This window comes from Acomys russatus, chromosome 5 (assembly GCF_903995435.1).
Source record: "Acomys russatus chromosome 5, mAcoRus1.1, whole genome shotgun sequence".
Lineage (NCBI taxonomy): Eukaryota > Metazoa > Chordata > Mammalia > Rodentia > Muridae > Acomys > Acomys russatus.
This window is the reverse complement of record NC_067141.1, coordinates 22,701,827-22,707,235: the sequence shown is the minus strand read 5'-3', so window position 1 is coordinate 22,707,235 and position 5,409 is coordinate 22,701,827. Positions and strand designations below refer to the sequence as shown.

The 5,409-nt window shown below is 46.6% G+C and overlaps 1 non-coding gene and 1 pseudogene across 1 annotated transcript; both read right to left on the bottom strand.

Moving 5' to 3' along the window:
* Positions 1-836: 836 nt before the first annotated feature.
* LOC127190271 (U6 spliceosomal RNA) lies at positions 837-940 on the bottom strand. The gene has a single exon (XR_007830765.1). It is a non-coding gene; the product is annotated as a U6 spliceosomal RNA (small nuclear RNA).
* Positions 941-5,027: 4,087 nt separating this feature from the next.
* On the bottom strand, positions 5,028-5,128 carry LOC127190266 (uncharacterized; annotated as a pseudogene).
* Positions 5,129-5,409: the final 281 nt, after the last annotated feature.

The following is a 5,409-nucleotide window of genomic DNA, read 5'->3' as shown; positions in this document are numbered from 1 at the left end:
TTGGCTCCTGTAGATGCCAAACACATCTTGGGATCCTGCTGGCATCTTGATGGGCTTGTATTTAATAAACCTCTAGAAGAATTCAAAGACGGTTGGTATTGAAACAGCTCTGAGTCTCCTAACTGCTGAGCACGGAGGCCAGGCTCTGTTCACTAAGTATCTCTGTTCTCTTCATGGACTTTCCCCCTTTGTTCATGTCTGTGGCTCAGAACCAGGAAGCTGAGTCTCATGTCCCAGTAAAGAGGAGCACTGTGGAGGGCAGCCTTGTGACCAGCAGGGTGGCATCCCTCAGCAAGCCCAGACTTAGACGACTCCAGTCTCATAAGGAACAGCCCTCACTGTTCCCAGAACTGGCTGAGGATCGTTATCCGCCTTCCTGGAAAGTCTACCTTCTGCCCTCTCCCTTCGCATTCTTTAAAATATTTGTTCTTATCTCTGCATTTTGTGTGTGTCTACATGTTGTGGAGTAACTACCAGAGAAGATGACTCAGACACGGGTTTAAGCCACTAGGAAGTTGTTCTTAGCCAGTGACTTATATTGGGTGTTCAAGATCCCGGTGTGGCCTTAAGCCTTTTTCAGGGTGAGCTTTCAAACCCCCAAAGCCATAGCCTGGGTTGACATATTTCAATTAACAAAACGGCTAGCCAGAAGCAGAACCACAGAGGCCAAAAAGCTGGCTTAGTGCATTTAGAGACTTTCCCAGCACTATGAACTTAGATGTCCCAGACTTGGAGGCAGAAGCAGGGGATCGCTGTGAGTTCGAGGCCAGCCTGGTCTTACAAGCCGAGATCCAGGACAGTCAAGGCTACACAGAGAAACCGTGTCTTGAAAACCAAAAAATAGGGAATGCTTCATCAGAACTTGTGTGTCATCCTTACACAGGGGCCATGCTAATCTTATGGTTTCCAATTTTAATATATGTGTTCCCAAAGTGAGCATATTCAATTCTATTTCTTTTACTTTGTTGTTTTTTTTGTTGTTTTTGGAGACAGTTTTTCTCTATGTTATCTTGGCTGTCCTAGACTCACTTTGTAGAACAGGCTGGCCCGAACTCATAGCGATCCAGTTGTCCTGCCTCCCAGCTAGCATATTCAATTCTTAAAATGCGGAAGATGCTTGTTATTCCACATAGGGTTTAGTGGAGCTGTGCACACAGACAAGCACACAAGACAAGAGACCTTCTAGCATCTCCTCAGTCAAGTCTCAGGATATCACAGCCCAGGATGGCTAGCGTAATGCATTTGTGTACATGTGTACATATAGGCATGTTTGATTTACATAATCTTATGTATGTAGTAGATATGTAGGTATGTGAGTGGCAGAAGCCAGATGTGTGTAGTGTGGATGTAGTATGAGTGCACTCACACGGGCTGGTTGTATGTGGTGATACGCTGGCGGGTGTATGAGATGAGCGGGTGGTTGTGTTTACGTGTGTGTTAGTGCACAGGACGCTTGTGTGTATGGGGATTGTGGGGTGGCATAAGGTGAACGAGTGAGTAACAGGGTGTGCATGTACTTATGTTTGTGTATTTATGTGTGTGTTCATGCACAGCATGAGACTTCATGGAGTGGCTGAGTATGGTCCCCATGTTAAATGCCTGCTATTATATAAGAAACATAATACTGTTTCTCATAGGGTCAGGCCCTTGTGGCTTCCAAACCCGCTAGGCCTCAGTTCCACATTCTCCCAGCTCTTGGAACTGCTATTTCCTGTCAGTCATTTGAGTGACAGGAGACGAGAACTAGTGCTTTCTATTTTACATTTCGAAGTTTCTAGTGGACTGAGTATCTGCTGTTTGTTTGGGTCAGAATATCCCTCACGTGCTCAATTGTTTGAGCACTTGATCCCCAGGTGGTGCTAGGGAAACTTCTGAGAGGTGGGACTTAGTGGAAGCTGATCACCGGGATAGGGAGCTGTTGTGGACTTTTCCGGGGGAGTTACGAAACAATGTCTATTCAATCCCAAATGCATCACTGACGACAGGCCAACAGTCGGCCAGCTCAGGGACCCAGTGAGATCGGGGTTCACAGTGTGCGGGAGATGGGTGAGGGTGCACTTAGAAGCATGGGTAACTCCAGGTCAGCTGCAGCACTGAAAAGCCCACCCAGCGTCGGTGGTGACATTGATAAAGCTGCATCCCTACAGCTTCCCTGCACAGCATGTAGACAGCGCCACTGAGTCTCCTCTCCAGCAGTGTTACCTATTAATAATCCTCCTTTCTCTCCAGGGGCCTTCCAAGTCTTATGGTTCATGGTCTTCCGAACCTGGGAAGTTTTCCTTTTTTTCTTGGCTCTAAAGGAGACTGTCAGAGTCTGCCACAGTGTCCTGCCGGTACGTCTGTGTTGCGGTAAACTTGCTTAAACTACCCCTGATGTTCTAGTTCTTTGCTTCCTCTACAGTTTAGAGCCCATAACCCATTCGTGTTCTGATGTCTCTGCAGGACCAGGGTCCGTAAGGATGGAGGAACAGAGATCCTCTGAGGTATGCTGCCTCTCCTGTTTATCCTGTCTGTCTGAGCTGGACCTCCATCAGACTTCCCTTCCTCATGTCCCCTCCCTGGAAGCCCCACAGAGAACCCCAAGCTCTAAAAACAGCCTCACGAGTCTAATAGGTCTACCTGATGTTCCAGTCCATCCTTAGGAAAGTGCTCAGGGGTGTGCTGTGACAAGGAATGGAGTCAGCCTTGGGCCTGTGCCTCCCAGTGAAGTAGGGTCTCAGGGTCACTGACTTTATCTCTAGTCACTGAGCTGGTGCCAGAGTCAAAGAAGTATTTAGACTTGTGCCTGGTGCTGAGGATTTAGTACTAGGACCCTCCTCTCCTTGACTTTGCTTGCCAGCTTCTGAGAGTCTGTAGACACCTAATCGACTTCCTTGCACCTATGCTTGAATTTGGGTTTCTGGTCCCAAAACTCAGAGAATTTTTACACCAATGTACACATGTGTATTAGTGTGTGTGGGTGCATTTGCATATGCAGGTATGTATGTGTGTGTTTGCACACAACTTGGGGGTGCATGTATATATGGGCACATGGGTGTACACCTGTGTGCTCAGATCCAAGGGGGGAACATATATGTGCATTCCAGTATCTATGTGTATGAATGTACATGTGTGTGTGTGCGCGCGTGCGGCGCGCGCGCGCGAGTGCGCTCACACGTGCATGCACATATCATGTGTGTATATGGCTCAGTGTGTGCAGGTACATGTATGTTTGTAAGTGCCCATGTGTCTATGTGCATGTCTGTGCTTAGTTCATGTGTGTATACAAGTGCATGTATGTACAAGTACATGTGCATATGAAAGTATATGTGTACTCAGGCACATAAATAAGTAAATAAATAAATAAATAAATCAAAGGGACAAACTGTCGTGTCTCCTGAGCAAGGCTCAGGAGCTATAAGACACATGCTTGCAGCCTGCTGACCAGTGCTGAGCTCCTGGCCACAGTCACCTGCAGAGGGCGAGGGTGGGCTGGAGGCTGCAGCATTTGATGGGAGCGTGCACATCATACTGACATGCATATTCCTCTATAAGGAAAGAAGAACCCTGGGATCCACTGTGGGGGGAGAAGGCAGTTGTGACTGAATGAGCACACTCAGAAGTAGTCGGTATGCCTACATTTCTCTCTGCTTTATCACAGCTCAATAAAGTGTGGGGGGGGGGCGGAATCCCATAAGCCGGGAAGAAGGCCATGCAGAGCTGGGTGGTGGTGCACCGGTACCTACCACATGGCAAAAGGACTCCTGAAGAACATCAAGGAATGGCAAGCAACTAAACTTAAGAAGGGCAAGTGACCCAAGCAGGCAGCTCACAGCACAGCGCATACAGGTGTTTGGCAGGGTTGGGTGGCATTTCTGGAGCTGGAAGCAAGAACACACATGTATTGGGAAGGCTCTCTAGTACCGAGGTCCTCAGGCCTCTCTTTGCATTTTATGTTGAGACAGGATCTCATTAAGTTGCCCAAGCTGGCCTTGAACTTGAGACTCCCCTACCTCAGCCTTCCATGTAGTTGAGAGGACAAACCTAAGCCTCTGGCCTGGCTGCTCATTCAAATGGTAATAAGCGTATGGCAAGGTAGTAATTTGAGCCATGGGAAGTTCAATTTCAGCATAATAAACAAGTATATGATTTGTGGCAGTGAATTGAAAGCCCATCTTGCCAGAATGGGAAGGCTGTGATCTGGTGGAAAGTGACCCCGAAGCCCAGCTCCCCAGAGGTGGAAAGACTGCATTGCTGCAGAGATACACAAGCAGCTGAGGCACTGACTCCTACAAACACTTAGGAGATGGTGTAGAGGTATAGAAAATTGTCATTTGTGTCCTTAATGTGTTTGTGCTGATGAATTGATGAATGTTTAATTCTTTGGGGGGGGGGAGTTTGTCTGTGGTTTTTCTTTTTCTTTCTTTTTAAATTTCATTTTGTTGTTGTTTTGTTTTGTTTTGTTTTCAAGAATGGGTTTCCCTCTCTAGCCTTGGCTTCCTGGACTTACTTTGTAGACCAGGCTGACCTCAAACTCACATCCATCCATCCATCCATCCATCCATCCATCAATCCACCTGCCTCTGTCTCCCTAGTACTGGCTTAAAGGTATGTGCCATCACATCTCATTGTTTGTTTTTTGAGTCAGGGTTTCTTTATGTAATAGCCCTGGCTGTTCTGGAACTCACTTTGTAGACCAGACTGACCTTGAACTCCCAGAGATCTGCCTGCCTCTGCCTCCTGAGTGCTGGAATTAAAGGTGTGTGCTACCATGCTTGGCTAAATAATTCTTCTTCTTCTTCTTCTTCTTCTTCTTCTTCTTCTTCTTCTTCTTCTTCTTCTTCTTCTTCTTCTTCTTCTTCTTCTTCACAGCCAATTTTTAAAAAATAAGGAATGAGTCAGGCCAGGCAGTGGTGGCACACACCTTTAATCCCAGCACTTGGGAGGCAGAGGCAGGTGGATCGCTGTGAGTTCGAGGCCAGCCTGGTCTACAAAGCCGAGTCCAGGACAGTCAAGGCTACACAGAGAAACCTTGTCTTGAAAAACCAAAAAATAGGGAATGCTTCATGAACTTGTGTGTCATCCTTACACAGGGGCCATGCTAATCTTATGGTTTCAATTTTAATATATGTGTTCCCAAAGTGAGCATATTCAATTCTATTTCTTTTACTTTTTGTTTTTTTGTTGTTTTGGAGACAAGTTTTCTCTATGTTATCTTGGCTGTCCTAGACTCACTTTGTAGAACAGGCTGGCCTCGAACTCATAGCGATCCAGTTGTCTCTGCCTCCCCAGCTAGCATATTCAATTCTTAAAATGCTGAAGATGCTTGTTATTCCACATAGGTTTATGGAGCTGTGCACACAGACAAGCACACAAGACAAGAGACCTTCTAGCATCTCCTCAGTCAAGTCTCAGGATATCACAATGCCC